This window comes from Hypanus sabinus, chromosome 19 (assembly GCF_030144855.1).
Source record: "Hypanus sabinus isolate sHypSab1 chromosome 19, sHypSab1.hap1, whole genome shotgun sequence".
In the NCBI taxonomy this organism is placed as follows: Eukaryota; Metazoa; Chordata; class Chondrichthyes; order Myliobatiformes; family Dasyatidae; genus Hypanus; species Hypanus sabinus.
In genome coordinates, this window is record NC_082724.1 from 13,887,843 (window position 1) to 13,905,261 (window position 17,419).

The 17,419-nt window shown below is 42.1% G+C and overlaps 1 long non-coding RNA gene across 3 annotated transcripts in view; it reads left to right on the forward strand.

Annotated features, from left to right (window-relative positions):
• The window catches only part of LOC132377738 (uncharacterized), a 134,193-nt gene extending 117,204 nt beyond the window's left edge, over nt 1-16,989 (forward strand). For all 3 annotated transcript variants that reach the window (XR_009506750.1, XR_009506752.1, XR_009506751.1), the window contains exons 8-9: nt 7,996-8,041; nt 15,129-16,989. This is a non-coding gene — a long non-coding RNA (uncharacterized LOC132377738). The remainder of the gene's footprint in view (nt 1-7,995; nt 8,042-15,128) is intronic.
• Nucleotides 16,990-17,419: the final 430 nt, after the last annotated feature.

The following is a 17,419-nucleotide window of genomic DNA, read 5'->3' on the forward strand; positions in this document are numbered from 1 at the left end:
GATATTCAGGAAATAAACCAGGGAAACCGAATAAACACTAAAAACCCTGAAAACCTGGTACCTGAATAAATTCAGCATTAGCCATATCATACGCCATAGATGCTTCGAATACTGGGGCCAGCTTTAATAGTAATTAGATATTATCTCGCGGGCCAAAGATAATTCCACCACGGGCCGGATTTGGCCCGCGGGCCTTGAGTTTGACATATATGGCCTAGGTCATGCCTTGTTCTCATTGCCACCATCAGGAAGGAGGTACAAAGGTCTGAAAGCACACACTCAACAATTCAAGAACAGCTTCTTCCCCTCTGTCTTCTGATTTCTGAATGGGCATTGAGCCCATGAACACTATCTCTCTACTTTTTTAATTGTTTGCACTACTTCCTTAACTATTTTATATATATGCAAACTTACTGTAAGTCAGGGCTTTTCCCTCTCTATTATTTTGCATTGTATTGCATTGTACTGCTGCCGCAAAGTCAACAAATTTCATGACGTATGCTGGTGATATTAAACCTGATTCTGATTCTGATTGTTTGTATCTACGTAAGGTGATGCTAGGCACAAGAGAGTCTGCACACACAGTGACTCTGGCAAGAAATGACAAAGCAGTGGCGTAGTGGTGGTGGGGAGATGTGGAAGGGTGGATTACTGGGTGGAGGTGTCGATCAGCCTTACTGCTCACAAAATGTAACAGATTTTGAGTCTGGAGGTCCTAGTGTGAATACTCTGTAGCCTCCTCCCCGATGGCAGTGGGACAAACAGTCCATGAGCAGGGTGGGTGGGATCCTTCATGATGCCATGCATATTTCTAATTTAAAGTTCTTAGAGTTTGTTTTTTCGGCATTTGATAGCAAGATCAGGCTGGAAGTGTACACAGGGGAGCTTGATATTTACACTGAGAAGGAATATATTTTTCTCCTTCATTTTCATCCATTAAAAGTAATGAATATCAAATCACTTGTGCACTACTGTGATGAATAATATTTTTAGAACAGTCCTGGTGTGGGTTTTAAGTGTTCCTTGTCATCGCCATCTTTAATTAGGTGACATAGCTGGGAATCTGCTTGCTATGTGTCATTCAGGAAGTCTTCCTAAAGTTGATTGCCTTGCGTTTTTGCCCAGTAATCAATAAGCCTTTTGATCCATCAAGCTTATATCTGTTTTCTTGTAATACATCTAGTGTGAGTGAAAAGATATGTGACTCTTATTTCAAGATCAGAGCAAACTTTAAATGACACTGATCTAAAGGAAGTCAGTTTTTGATTTATACATTCCACAAGAATGTTAAATGTCATTTTCAAAGTGATTTTCAGTCATCTGTGTGCTTGCTGTTTATGTAGACTCATTGTGGACTGACTGAGAAATTTTGCACCAAGAACAGAGAGTTTTAAAAGTTCTTTCCATTAAACTACATATCCAATCATTTTCCAACCTATAATAAAAGTTGGAAATTAATTGAAACTCAATGCCAATGGTGAAATATTGCTCTGTGGATTTGTATCATTGGGCAAAATTAACCATGTATTGAAAGTGGGAATAAATCCCGCTGACAGGCTACATGTCAGTGTAATGGTTCTCACAATACTTTACCATACCGGCAAGCCGGGTTCAATTCCCGCCGCTGCCTGTAAAAAGTTTGTACGTTCTCCCTGTGACTGTGTGGATTTCTTCTGAGTGCTCCAGATCCCTCCCACAGTCCAAAGACATGCTGGTTGGTAGGTTGATTGGTCATTGTAAATTATCCTGTGATTAGGCTAGGGTTAAATTGGGAATTGCTGGGTGGTGTGCTTTGAAGGGCAGAAGGGCCTACTCTGTGCTTTATCTCAATAATTAACTAAATAAATAAATAAATAATGCTACACCCGAATGTTGTCTGGCATTTCCATCATTCTTCAGTACCATGTTCAGAAACTGTGAGCTCATGGTAATCAAATTGAAAGTACTTCGATTTTGGCTACAAAGTCTTCATAAAAGGTCACTGGATCATGGAAAACTAGATATAAGGCAAATGCTACTGGTTTGTTTCAAACAATTATTGAAAGACATGAGAGTCAGTTGTATATGTAAGATTGCTTCTCTTTACTGAAGTCTATTTAACATGCATTTTTCAAATTGTGTTTCTCCATGGATGTCACTTGCAATGCCATCAATTTCTTCCACATTCCAAAGACGTATCTGTTGCACCTCCTAATAAATTTTTTTAAAACTTCACTTTAGTGAACCAGATGTTTTTTTATGACAATCTGGTCATTTTGTGACCGTAATTACTGCTATTAAAGCAAAAGTAGAACAATACCAGAAACATCCAACGGACCAGGTAGTATCTTTGGAAAGAGAAACAGAGTTAATGTTTCAGGCTAATGGCACTTCTTCAGATTTCCAGCATCTGCAGCTTTATTTAATTTTAAATTGCTGGTACTAATCAGTAAATGACTTGAATTAAAAGAACCCGGCTACCATTGTGGTATTCAAACATATGTTCCTGGTCCAAACCTCTGAGTCGGTTCTCAGCTCATGCGCTACTGAGCAGCAGTATCCATACTCCTCTGAACGTCTTAGGGACATGAACTATTTCCACTGGAAGAATACCACTAATGGTATAATTAATATTATCACCAGCCTACCTGCCATCATAGACATATATACAGATATGAGGGGTGATTGATAAGTTAGTGGCCGAAGGTAGAGGGAGTCAATTTTAGAAAACCTAGCACATTTATTTTTCAACATACAGTAGTCCTCCTATATTTACACACTTAGTCCAGTGGTCGTGGAGCATACGGATCCTTCTTTGTAGAAGTCGGCCTCTTGGACCTCCAGAAGTGGTCCACAGCAGGGGTGATTGATAAGTTCATGGCCTAAAGTAGATGAGTTATTATTAACTTCAAACTTTCTGCGTAATCACTCAAAGAGTTGAAGTGCATGTGCATGTAACGAGAGCTGTATAACTCATCTCCTTCCACCGTAGGCCACAAACTTATCAATCACCCCATGCTGTGGACCACTTCTGGAGGTCCAAGACACTGACTTCTACAAAGAAGGGATCCGTATGCTCCACGACCGCTGGACTAAGTGTGTGAATGTAGGAGGGGACTATGTTGAAAAATAAATGTGCTAGGTTTTCTAAACTTGACTCCTTCTACCTTAGGCCACTAACTTATCAATCACCCCTTTTAGGTGCAGGAAAAAGGCCTGCAATGTCATAAATGATTCTCACCCACCCTGTTCAAAAGTTCAAAGTTCAGAGCAAAATTATTATCGAAGTACTCATATGTCACCATATACAGCCCTGAGATTCATTTTCTTGTGGGCATGCTCAATAATTCAGTCCGCACTCCCAGGGCAGACAACCAGTGTGCAATAGACAGCGAACTGTACACGTACAAAAAAAAAAGAAAAAAGAGACTGTCCTACTCCATCAGGGAAGAGGCTACACAGCATCCACGCCAGGGCCACCAGACCGAAAACAGTTACTTCCCCTAAGCTGTCAGGCTGATCAACACCTCCACAATTAACCCACCCCACCACCACTATTTTATCATTTTCTCACTTCATTCACAGATTCTCCATTACCCAGTGTCACTTTATATACATGCAATCTGTCTATGTATATAATTTAAATAAAATTGAATTCTGTGCATTTATGCCTTATCTATGTAACAATACCATATCGAAAAATGGACAGGAAGCACCAGAAGATTACAAATGAAGCAGTAAGTGTATGTTGTAAAACTAGTTCTTCTGTGGTACCTCTAACAAAAGAATCAAACCTGTTTAAGATGGTGTTGGGGAAGCACAGTGACTGCATGCTGATGGCAAATAAAACAAAGAAAACAATTAAATACTTTATTTGAATCACCCTTTTTCTGCTAAATGATAATTGCAAACAATAGACTATAACTTCGTTGGAGTTGAGCTTTTGAGGTGCCTGTACAACCTGGCATTTTTGCAGAGGGAGCTGAAGTTTTGAAGGTGCAGGACGGCTACGGCGTGGTGTGTCAAGGCCTTGGGATCCGGGCCGGAGAGTGGGGAATGAGTGAACGTTTGGCCATTTCTGGAGCAGACTTGGAGGCAATTTGATTCGGCAGAACTGAGGTGAGGAGAGCGGAGGTGATGTTTTGTTGAGGTGGCGGGGCCCAGACCTGAGCCTGAGAGTGAGGAAAAGCCCAAGGTTTGATCAATTTCCGCGCCAGGTTGAATTGGAAAAGTTGGTTACTGGCTGAATTGCTGTGATGGGGCACCGGCCCAGGAATATATCGAATTGACAGGGAGTCCGAGAGCAAGGTCTGAACAATTTAAGCACCAGGCCAGATTGAAAAGGATAGGATGTCAGGGCCCAAGGCGAGGCGTGGGCCAGTTCAAATCGGTGCTCCACGAGGATTACCCATCTCTGCACCGGACTATCATTGTGATCTGCAACTATCACAGTGTGAACTCACTTTGGTGAACTTCAGTTCTGAATGTTATTTGCTTACTTTTATTGTTTGCACTTTTTTTTCTTTTTTTCTCTCTGCGCATTGGATGGTTGATGGTCTTCTTTCGTTTTAACGGGTTCTATTGGATTTCTTTGTTTAATAGCTGCCTGTAAGGAGAGGAGTCTCAAGGTTTTTATGAAGTACACATACTTTGATAATAAATATGGTTTGACTTGACTTTGACTTGAAACCTAAATGAATATTGAAACCAAATTCTGGATCAGCGGCTATTAGGCAACTCTATCTCCCTTTAGGAAATGACACAGCTCTAGAGAGAAATTACTTGTTCCTCAGGAAGGCTTGTGCTGAGTTTGCTGGCTCTGTACTAGTCCCATTTGCACTCTGATTGCATTTCAAATGCTGTGAAGTGGATCTCCTTTCCTTTCTGAAATGACACAATCCTTTATAATAAATTTGAAATGTTGTGATGGTCAGTCTCTGCAAATGCAATCCAAAATTGACGTATCTGAAACCATCCAAAACACGGGAGAAACTCAGCAGGTTGGGCAGCATCTATGGAGAAAAAAGTACAGTTGACGCTTTGAGCCGAGATCCTTCGGCAGGAAGTTGTGTGTGTTGCAGATTGTTTGTATCTAAAACCATCTATTATTTTGATTCCTTCAAGTTAAGGGAAAACCATAGGTGGCCACTTCTTCCATTTCAGATAGCTCAACCCCTGCTCAGCAAGCCTCTCACCTCCAACAATGTTTTCTCCATACCTCCTCTTCCAACAGATTTCCTACCCATCCCAATTGATTCCTTTCCTGGGACAAAGTAGAAATCCATGGAAAACTTGGAAATTCTCACAATCAAGTCCTCTCTGCTGTCTCATAGTATTTTTCTGGTGAGCGTCAACTATACATTTTCCTTGAGAGATTCTTTATCTTTCAGGTGAAAAACTTTTTTTCATTTTCTCAAATTCCATTCACCTCCCTTCTTTGGACTATAAAATGTTTATTCCATACCTCCTGTTCTAAAGATGTCCATATTAAGTGATTACAAATCCATTCTCACTTTCAGCCCGCAAGTGCCCAGTAAAATCCTTGCTGATCTGATTAAGCGCAAACGACACATTTCACAGTATATTTCAATGTTTCAATATACATTTGACAAATAAAGCTAATCTAATTACATCGATTGTATGATGCCTGTGTCTTTAATGATTTGTAGCATCATTATGTTCTTTTTAAGCCTCTGTCTTCTCATTGAAAACACATTTACCATTATATTTCAGGGTGAGGTTACTGCACTAGTTCAAAAGTCATAAAGATTTTGATGAGGGAGGGTTGGAGAAGAGAGGGTAAAAGACTCCAAAAAGTAGTGGATATGGCACATTCAGCAAGGGTACAGCCATCCCAAACATCGAGCACATCTACATGAAACATTGCAGGAAAGTAACATCCATCGTCAGGGACTCCAACCACCCAGGTCAATCTCTCTTCTCACTGCTACCTTCAGGAAGGAGGTATAGGTGCCTCAGGACCCACACGACTAGGTTCAGGAACAGTTACTACCCCTGAATCATCAGGCTCTTGATCGCAAGGGGGATAACTTCACTCATCTTCCCTTGCTGCAACATTGAAATGTTCCCACAACCTGTGTACTCACTTACATCTCATGTTTTCAATCTTTATTGCTAATTAATTAATTAATCATATCTATCTATCTATTTATTCATTTATTTATTTATTTATTTATTTATTCATTCATTCATTCATTCATTCATTCATCCATCCATCCATTTATCTATCTATCTATCTATCTATCTATTTATTTATTTATTTATTTATTTTTGCATTTGCACATTTTGTTGTTTTTTTGCAATCTGGAAAAACACCCAAGATCGTGCAGCCTCTTATTGATTATGGTATGGTTACTAGTCTATAGATTTGCTAAGTATGCCTACAAGACAATGAATCTCAAGCTTGTATATGGTGATGTATATGTACTTTGATTATTTAACCCCTGAAGGGCTTGGGTGGGATGAGAAGCAAAAACGAAAAGATATACTGAACCTGGACTGCCCTATTCCTTCCAGTTTCCAGAGATGGGGCAAGGAATGAGACCAATTTCAGAAACTAGGGTAAACACAAAGTACACTGTAGATGCTGTGGTCAAATCAAGACGTACAAAAAAGCTTGATTAACTCAGCAGGTCGGGCAGCATCTGTTGAAAGAAGCAGTCAATGTTTCAGGTCGAGACCCTTCGTCAACGTTGACCAGCTGAGTTAATCCAGCTTTTTTGTACGTCAGAAACTAGGGTACTTTAAGGAGAAAGGTCCAATTATTTTTTTTAACTTTTGTTGTGTTAGTGTTCACTGTTAGAGTAGCACGGGGCCAAAAAGGGCTGGATTGAAGAAAAATAGTTTTACTGACATATTTGATAGATTTGGATGGAGTATTTCCTCCAAGTCCAAATAACAAGTTCTTGCTGCACCAGTTCACCCCTTATTTGCCCCATGAGCACACTGGCACCCTGATTTTCTGACTTTTCCAACACAATCAGAAAGCTTGATCCAAACCCATCCCCTCTCTTCAGTGGGATCACTGACGACGTCTCCTTCACAAACTGTCAGTTTCCTTTGGAATCTCTGGAATTGAGCATCCCCGTGGATTTTCAATGGTAGGGTATTGAGAATATTCAGAGAGAAAGAGCACACACTTTTGAATGGTCGGGGTACTGAGGGCCCTGAGGAACTGGGCCTGAGGCACATCATCCATGATCATATTGAATGGTGGGGCAGGTCCGAAGTGCCGAATGGCCTAATTCTGTTTGTATATTTTCTTGCTTGTTTGTTATGATCACCACCAGTGATCATCTAATCCCTCCTGACCACATCTGGGGAACACCCATAAATTTCGGATCCCAAGTCTCTTGTAAGGCTTTATTCCATGCTGGTTGTTTTTTGCTGGCTTCTCTACTCATCGCATACATTGCATTCACCCTTGATTCCTCAACAACCTCCAAGATCTCTGCTTTCCTTACCACCAGTCATCAGCATCAACCCTAAAATCACTTCTAGCCAGTAGAATTTTACAGAACGCTCTCTGGCCAATAAACAGCTAATTTCTCCAGTGAGGCTCAGATCTTATTGTGGAACCCTAGAGAGAGAAAAAGGTTGCATCATTCCTGGAATGGTAACCCCAGGGTGTTAGGAAAAATCCGGAAGTCTGGGTTTGCTAACCATCACTTCATCACCCTTCTCTGTATCTACATTTCACCACAGATTAGGGCCAAGCAATGAAATGGCAGTAAAGAATTTTTGACCAAGAAAGAAACAGGAAAGCAGAAAATGTCAAAACTGTTTTTCCAAAATACAAATAACAAAACCTGGCATTAATGCAGCTACTTTGGTGTACTAATATGACCCAAGACAGTTCACAGGGACGCGACAAAAATTGACCAAATCTCATTAAACTTAATGAAGAGGCTCCAATGTGTCTTGCCAAGAAAAGCTTGGCTATACTTACTCTCTGATATGTTTCTCCACTTATTTAGATGTTGTTTTATATTTCAGTGTGATTTACAGTCCTGCGTTTAAAGAAAAGCTGGAGAGCTTTAAGGTAAGTGTTCCTCTGCTTATTTCTACAGTTCACTGGGCTTTTGTCCCTTGCACTATCTGTGGAGGTTCTTTGCCTCAAGGTTCATCTGCGCTGCCCACGGTTGACTACTATGAATACGAAGTGGATCCAGTTTGGCAATCCATGCAATCAGTTAAATGCACACTTAAGGGCTGAGCTATGAAGCTCAATGTTCAAAAAGTTCAAAATACTTTGTTTAAAAAGTCCATGAAGTTCAAAGTGCAAAGTACATTTTATTATCGAAGTATGTACACTTTATACTTGAGATTCATCTCCCAACAGGCAGCCATGAAACAAACCCCAACAGAACCTATTAAAAACAAAAGTGGACTGTCAAACACGCAGTGTGAAGAGAGGCTGTGTCCTCTTGTCTTACGCTCTCCCCCTCACAGGAACCATCCTCTCTACATCTACTCTATCAAGGCCTTTTACCATTCGATAGGGTCTAATGTAGTTACCCTTCATTCTTCAAAATTCCAGTGAGTACAGGCCCAGAGCCATCAAACTTTCTTCATATGACTAGCCAATCAGTCCTGGAATCATTTTCGTGAACCCTTTGAAGCCTCTCCAGTTTCAGCACACCCTTTCTAGGAATTATGTATGGCATACATCAGCAGAGCCAACCCATAGTGATCCTGAGGCAAAACTAACGGAGAACGGAATAGGGACGTGCTTGATGCTGGACTTTGCTGAACCTAGGGAATGGACTGGGTATGAGTACCAGTGTCAATAGGTCCAAATTCTCACCGAAGCCCACGATGGTTATTGCAGTCATACGTGGTGTCACCAGTGGTATGCTGCTGCTGTCAATGACTTTGCCATGCAAGAGAACTGTAATGACTTTGCTGAGTCATATACTCATGTTCAATTTTTAAATGAGCTCACAGGATGGGAATATTGTTGTCAAGTTTGACATTGAATTGTCCCGGAGTGGAAGAGACAGCTAAGAGTCAACAGCAGTGGTAGATCATATACAGAGCAGAATGTGTAAGGATTGGTAAATAAACTGAATTGAATTGAATTGACTTTATTTCTTACATCCTTCACACTCAAGAGGAGTAAAAATTTTTACATTATGCCTCCGTCTGAATGTGCAAATTATAGTAATTTGTAATAAATAGTATGTACAATAAGATATACAACAAAACAGTCAATATAGCTTAGAAATACAATTGTGTCAGTGAGAATTAATCAGTCTGATGGCCTGGTGGAAGAAGCTGTTTTGGAGCCTGTTGGTCCTGGCTTTAATGCTGTGGTACCATTTTCCAGATGGTAGCAGCTGGAACAGTTTGTGGTTGGGGTCACTCAGGTCTCCAATGATCCTTTGGGCCCTTTTCACACACCTGTCTTTGTAAATGTCCTGAATAGTGGGAAGCTCACATCTACAGACATGCTGGGCTGTCTGCACCCCTCCCTGTAGGGTCCTGCGATTGAGGGAAGTACAGTTCCAATACCAGGCAGTAATGCAGCCAGTCAAGATGCTCTCAGTTGTGCCCCTGTAAAAAGTCCTTAGGATTTGGGGACTCATGCCAAACTTCTCCAACCATCTGAGGTGAAAGAGGTGTTGGTGTGCTTTATTCAGCACACAGCCAGTATGTACAGACCACATGAGTGACGTGTATGGGGAACTTGAAGCTGTTCACCCTCTCAACCCCAGATCTATTGATGTCAATACGGGTGAGCCTGTCTCCATTCCTCCTGTAGTCCACAATCAGCTCCTTTGTTTTTGCGACACTGAGGGAGAGGTTGTTTTCTTGGCACCAGTGTGTCAGGGTGATGACTTCTCTGTAGGCTCCCAAATGTCAACTCCCAAAGGACTTTAGTGATCGAAGGGATTATTATGACAGTACAATAGTTCCATGGTGATGGTTACTGAAACTATAAAATTTTCCAATTTCACATTTATCTAATTACTTGAATTTCAATTTCCAAGTTGACATGGTGGCAGTTGAATCTGGATCAATAGTCTAGGACTTCATTCCACTCCAGTGCCTCTTCATGAAGCCCTATTGGTGTTGCTGTTGGTGGCTTTAGTTTTGGGATATGCATTGAACTCCTTGTATGAGTTCACTAAACATAACATGGCATTGCATTCAGGCACCCAGAGCTTGACTTCTGACTTCAGCTGGCTTTGTCCAGCTCCTTCATCCTCTCTAGACCCAAGGGAAACAGAATATTTGTCCTCCTGCCATCGTCTGCTGCAAACCACCCCTAACCTTCATGAAAGTTGGAATGTTGGGAACAGTATTCCCAAGTCAAGGCTGAATATTTCCCTGTCTGCTGGAGGCACAGTGCCTGCCTTTCAGGAGGAGATGCAGCTAGCTTTAAACAGCACTGTCCCGATGTGAAACTGTGCCTCCAGTGGAACCATTAAGTAGCTGTACAGTGTGCTGGGCACTGAAACAAATATAATAAATTAACAAAATGAATTTTGCATGCGGTCCAGATCAGGAGCAATGGTACTTTGTTAGATATTAAGAGACTCAAGGCGTGTGAGTTTAGCTCAAAGATCAGTTACATTGAATACTTACTTGCTTGCTTGGGCTCTTAGCTCCCAGTGCAGAATAGGCCATTGATGACCTCTGCTCCGCATTGTCCTCTGAAATCAATGGTATGGTTGGAGTTCATCAATGCTTCTGCAATCCATTGTACTCACTGCACAGGGGATTGGCCTATACAGCTTCACCAGAGCCCTGTTGGCCGGCCTTACCCATTCCCACCTCTCACAACAGGGACCTAGGGTTGGACTTTGAGAGGCAGTCACATTGAATGGCAGTGGCCAAATTGTCCACTTCGGTTTTTGTTTCTTATGTCAGAGTCATGGCATCATACTGCATGCGTCCTTCAACCCAACTGGTCCATGCTAACTAAAATTCCCATCTAAACTAGTTCCATTTACTCTCATTTGGTCCATATTTCTCTAAAATAGTGGTCACCAACCTTTTTAAGCCCAAGATCCCCTACCTCGGCCTTAGTAAAAGGCAAGATCGACTCCAAATTGAGCAGTTACACGCATGCGCACCGGGACAGAAAAGATCGAAAGTAAATCCCTGCAACCCGGAAGTAGAAATAATGTATGAACACCAGGGGTCACTACCCTTTTTGTGCACTGTGGACCGGTTTGATACTAACAATATTCTTGCGGACCAACTGACGGTGGGGGGTGGGAGGGTGTTAAACATGACTGGAGTACAGAGATACTCCTTATGTCCAGTCTATTCCGCAATTTAGTTCTCATGGCTCTCAGCACTTGCTGCTGTCCCGCTTGCTCACATTTTTTCTGCTCAGAAAACTCAACGGGTTTGTCTTTAAGTGCAGGGTGCTTGGACTCAGGGTACCGAAGCAGTTTTCAGTGCTTCATTGCTTCATTAGACAGCCTCCCGCCCGCCTATTGTCAGACGCCTAGGCCAGGTGCGGCTGGTCGTGGGTGGGGTGAGAGGACAAGGTCAGGGCTGGAGGTCTCCGTGCCGGGGCCGCGGCAGTCGCAGTCTGGAGAGAGCGGGCGACTGAGCGAGGAGTGCGACAGGACATACACCCGCTCCCCCCCCCCCCCACCTGTAGGATCTATTGATCTATTGGCCAACAAAAGTTTGTTTCAGTAGATCGCAGCGAGGTAGCTGCTCTGCTACTTACGAAACCCTGAGCCTGAATTAGGTCGTCTGCGAATATTTTGGCACCGGGTTCTCCACAAACATTCGGAGTGCTAAACAGGTTTAGTGGCAGGCTGATACTAACGGCACTTCCCGCCGGCCGCACAAGGCCAACCAGTGATCCCCGGTGCGAGGGTGTCACTGAATTTAGGCGACTGATGACCTTGCATGGGTTCAAGTTCAACAGTGGGCATGACAGGGAATGAGGAAAGATGCAGCTGACTCATATCGTTTCCTCGTGGCCCGGTGGTTGGGGACCACCGAAGTACACTGTAGTGCATGGCGGGGGAGCTACACGCATGCACGCTGGGCAGAAAGAATGGAACTAAAACCCCGCAACCCGGAAACAATCTCTCAACAGTATTTGTGTGTTTAGTTTTCATTTTTTTTCGGGATCTACTAGGAAAGACTCAAAGATCGACTAGCCGATCGTGATCGACAGGTTGGCGACCACTACTCTAAAACTTCCTTATCGATATCCCTATCCAAGTATCTTTTAAGTTTCTCTCCTCCAAGTTTTCCCAAGGCCTGGACTCCTTGCATCATGAGGATTTGTGAGTAGTTTTGGGTCCTTTGCAATGGCATTGGAGAGAATCCAAAGGAGGTACATTCTGGGAGTGAACAGGTTAACGTGTGAGGAATGTTTGTTGGCTCTGGGCCTGTGCTCACTTCAGCTTAGAACAGGGGTCGGCAACGTTTACCACTGAAAGTGCCAATATGGACCCATTTCCCACAGAAAACACTGGGAGCCACAAAACCCGTTTGACATTTAAAATGAAATAACACTGCATACAATGGTTTTTTTTTGCCTTTATGCTATGTATAAACAAACTATAATGTGTTGCATTTATGAAATTGAGGAACTCCTGCAGAGAAAACGAAATTACATTTCTGCATGCAACAAAAACATTTTGAACTCCGAAAAAAAGACGTTGGGTTGAAGGTTACTCCATAGTTAGCCTACCTTGGATCGAAGAATTAAAAGAAAGCGCGCACTGGCGGGTGTCAGGCATTGGCAGTGGTGATGTATATTAATAGCAATAAAAAACACATTGTAGCGGTGTAGCGCTGCGTGTAGCGCAGAGGAATGCTGAAGAAAGCCGAACACAAATCAATCACTGAAAAGTAACTTGCTTCTGGTGGAACATTAGTCAAAAGTGTGTGTGGGTTGGTGACTACTGCTGGCCAGTCCTCTACCACATCATTTACCGCTCACAAATCATGCACCAATCTCCACTTAAATTTATCTGTTTTTAAAACCGGCAGCACTGGGGTATTGCATGGACTGTTCGTTCTTTTAAAATAAAGACACTGCAGTCAAAGGTAACTTTATTCGAACTAAACAGCCTTGCTTTAAAGCCTCCCTCAACCCGTCCCCATGGGCGCGGATGCTCCAAAAGACACGTACTCACAAACCCCCGTAGGCTATCTCCCTTAGCTGGAACGGTGGCTAATTGTGAGTCGGTTTGCATGTGCCAGGAAATGGGGTCTTCACAACGTTTTTAGATTGTACAGGATCACCATAATCTTCAAATTTCGAATTACATTTCAAAAACTAATAAACCACGGGGAGCCGCAGCACAGAGATGAAAGAGCCGCGGGTTGCCGACCCCTGGTTTAGAAGAATGAGGGGGGATCTCATTGAAAGCTATTGAATATTGAAAGGCCTAGTACAAGGGATGTGGAGAGGATGTTTCCTAAAGTGGAGGAGTCACTGTGGAGAATTCCACAGATTCACAACCCTTTGGTTAAGAATTCCTCCACATATCAATGTTAAAGGGGTGTCACTTTATTCTGAGGCCATGACCTCTGGACATTAATGTGACGGAGGGACTGATTGAGTTACAGGGCCAATGGACTGAAATGGCCTTTGCCTAAAAGAGAAGCAATCAAGCATAAACATGTTTTGGGATGCTCTTGTGTTCATTCTGATCCCCATACATTAGACCATAAAACCATAAGACAAAGGAGCAGAAGTTGGTCTTTCAGCCCATCGAGTCTGCTCCGCCATTTCATCATTAGCTGATCCAATCTCCCCTTGAGTCCCATTCCCCTGCCTTCTGACCATAACCTTTGATGCCCTGACTACTCGGATACCTATCAATCTCTGCGTTAAATACAGCCAATGACTTAACCTCCACTGCTGCCCGTGGCCACAAATTCCATAGATTCACCCCCTCTGGCTAAAAAAAAATTTTGCATCTCTGTTCTGAATGGGTGCCCTGCAATCCTCAAGTCATGTCTTCTCGTACTAGACTCCCCCACCATAGGAAACAACATTGCCACATGCACTCTGTCCATGCCTTCCAACATTTGAAATGTTTCTATGAGGTCTCCCCTCATTCTTCTGAACTCCAAGGAGTACAGTCCAAGAGCAGTCAAATGTTCCTCATATGTTAACCCTTTCATTCCCAGAATCATTCTAGTGAATCTTCTCTGAACCCTCTCCAATGTCAGCACATCCTTTCTTAAATAAGGAGCCCAAAACTGCACACAGTATTCCAAGTGAGGTCTTACCAGTGCCTTATAGAGCCTCAACATCACATCCCTGCTCCTCTACTCTATTCCTCTAGAAATGAAAGCCTACATTGCATTCGCCTTCTTCACCACCAACTCAACCTGGAGATTAACCTGAAGGGTATCCAGTACGAGGACTCCCAAGTCCCGTTGCATCTCAGAACATTGAATTCTCTCCCCTTTTAAATAATAGTCTGCCCATTTATTTCTTCTACCAAAGTGCATGACCATACACTTTCCGACATTGTAATTCATTTGCCACTTCTTTGTCCATTCCCACAATCTATCCAAGTCTCTCTGTTTGCTCAGCACTACTGGCCCCTCCACCTATCTTTGTATCATCAGCAAACTTAGCCACAAAGCTATCTATTCCATAATCCAAATTGTTGATATACAACGTAAAAAGAAGCGGCCCCAACACGGACCCCCGTGGAACACCACAGGTAACCGCCGCCAACCAGAATGGGGTCTGTTTACTCCCACTCTCTGTTTCCTGCCAATCAACCAACGCTCTATCCACATATGTAACTTTCCCGTAATTCCATGGGCTCTTACCTTGTTTAGCAGCCTCATGTGCGGCACCTTGTCAAAGGCCTTCTGAAAATCCAAATACACAATATCCACTACATCTCCCTTGTCTAGCCTACTTGTAATTTCCTCAAAAAATTGCACTAGGTATGTTAGGCAGGATTTTCCTTTAAGGAAACCATGCTGAGTTCTGCCTATCTTGTCATGGTTATTCAATTTAAACCCATCCTGCTCCACTGATTATAGGAATGCTTATTTCTATATGTAGAAATCTTTTTTTTGTTCCTGTGAAATGTCAATGATTTATAAGTAAAAATAAAATATTCCCTTCCAGTTGAATAAGATTTCTCTTTTTTTTCCTTTGTTCTTTCCAGTTGTGACTATAGAATGACCTCATCAGTATGACTGGATTTAATCAATGACAATCTCTCTCGGGGAACATGAGGATGTTCTTATCTACAAACTGCATTAACCGCAGGAGCTTATGCACTACGTAAGGTGCAGTATTCCTAGCCAATCTCCGAAGGTGTTGTACACTCTGAAGTTCAGTTTCAGATTTACCATTGATGATAACAACTTGGCAGCACTTCTTGTATTCCTATTCTCTGATGTCAGAGATATCAAGGAACCAATGACTTCGAAATGACCTGAAAAGGTAACTCAATTATGCTTTTGAATTATATCTTGGTGCCTTAATAGGGAGTCATCAGGTTGGAGATTCATCCATGGACATAACAAATTGCAAATAGATCTATTTTACAATCATCTTTCTGCAGATCAATTTCCCTTCAAGTGTCATTGGAATAGTTCTAAGTGTAAACTGAAGAGTACGCAGCAAGTCATCGAGACTGTAGGCGGGAGTTGGACCAACTTTGTTTACTCTCCCACGATGTTTACTCCTCTATCCATGACGCTGAGGCTGTGAGACTGCCTGCCCTGGCTGCTGTGCTTCGCGTCTGCGAGATTCACAGTGATTTACCCTGCTAATATGACAAACTGAGACCGAGGCTTGAGGCCTGCTCTGGGGGTTCGGATCTAAGGACCCAATCTGATTCGGAATGCTGTGCTCATTTCTACTGTTTGCATGCTTTTTTCTCTTTCTCTGTGCATTGGGTGTTGGATTGATTTTTTCTAAATTGGGTTCTTCCAGGACTCTTGCTTTATGGCTGCCTGTAAGCAGACAAATCTCATGGTTGTATAACTTATACATTTTTTGATAATCAATGTATTTGAATTTTGAATATATGTCTCTCCTCTAAATGTTTTACCATGCAAGTTTCAGTTTTTTAGCTCTCCATTCTTCAACAGGCAGACACCGCATGTTAACGAAGAAGTAAAAGGAAAACATTCCAGCTATTAAGGCCAATGCAATGAAAATGCATTCAAAGAAGCAGAAAGATAATTGTTCACTAAATGCTGAAACACTGGCATCAATGTGCCAAAAAATTACTTGTTTATACTAAAGAAATGCAATTGCTTGAGGCTGTTTAGTACCTGGAGTGATTGGATCAGGCTAATGGGAGGTGTGACCACTCTGAATAATTTTGCACAAAAATAGACCTTTTTTGTTCTAATTGTGCTTTGTTCTTGTAAAATCTGTGCGTAATTTATGCTTAATTTGTGTTTTATGGTGAACAGTGCTTTAGGATGCACTGTGCCTATGATACTCCAGCAGGTAAGATTTACATTGCATTTGTGCTTATGGGATTAAAATCAACTTTGTCTTTCCATCCAAGCAGGGGAATTAACAGCTAACCATTATGTATTAAGAAAATGTAGATAAAAGATTGTACTAGTACCTGTAACATACCTCAGGCTCAAATGTCCTTAATCTTTTGGCTGTATATTTGATTTGAGGCTTTGGCCTGTGTATAAATTCATGTCCTCTATGTTATATACAGAGATGTGTTAGTGACAGAACAATACATGCTATAATGATATTAGAAATTATGTTACTTTTGAGTGGGGGAGCTTTTGAGCATGAATACTACTTTATATTTCATTAGGTGGTGGGGTGGAGATATGTTTGTACTAAAGGAGGTGTAAGGCGCTTCTTCCCTCGTTAGCCTGTAGGTCACCTTTGGGCCAGGTCTAGTGCCTGCTTAGCACCCCAGTCCCCCAATCAGGGTCACATGAAGCCATGACAGCAGGTGGTGGATGGTCAGATGAGCAGTTGATGTGTATCACAAGTCCTGGTTATGTGACCACTGACGCCAGGCAGACAATCTCTGAAGAGCATTGATAATGGCTGGGGTCACCCATCTTTGTAAGAACACTGCCCAGAAGAAGGCAATGGCAAACCACTTCTGTAGAAAAATTTGTCAAGAACAATCATGATCATGGGAAGACCATGATCACCCATGTCATATGACAGGGCACATAACAAATGAATGATTACATTATAAATTAACATGCATCATCACTGATTAAGAATGTTAAATAGCTTGCGAGACATGGCTGACAAAAGGACAATCAGAGTTGAACTTTAGCATTAACACAGAATGTTTAAATTGCATTAGAAGGATAAAGGCAATTGTGTTAGGACAATTTGACATGCAACAGATCCTGCAAGATCAAACAAGAGAAAATCTGCAGAAGCTGGAAATATAAGCAACACACACAAAATGTTGGAGGAACTCACCAGGCCAAGCAGCATCTATGGAAA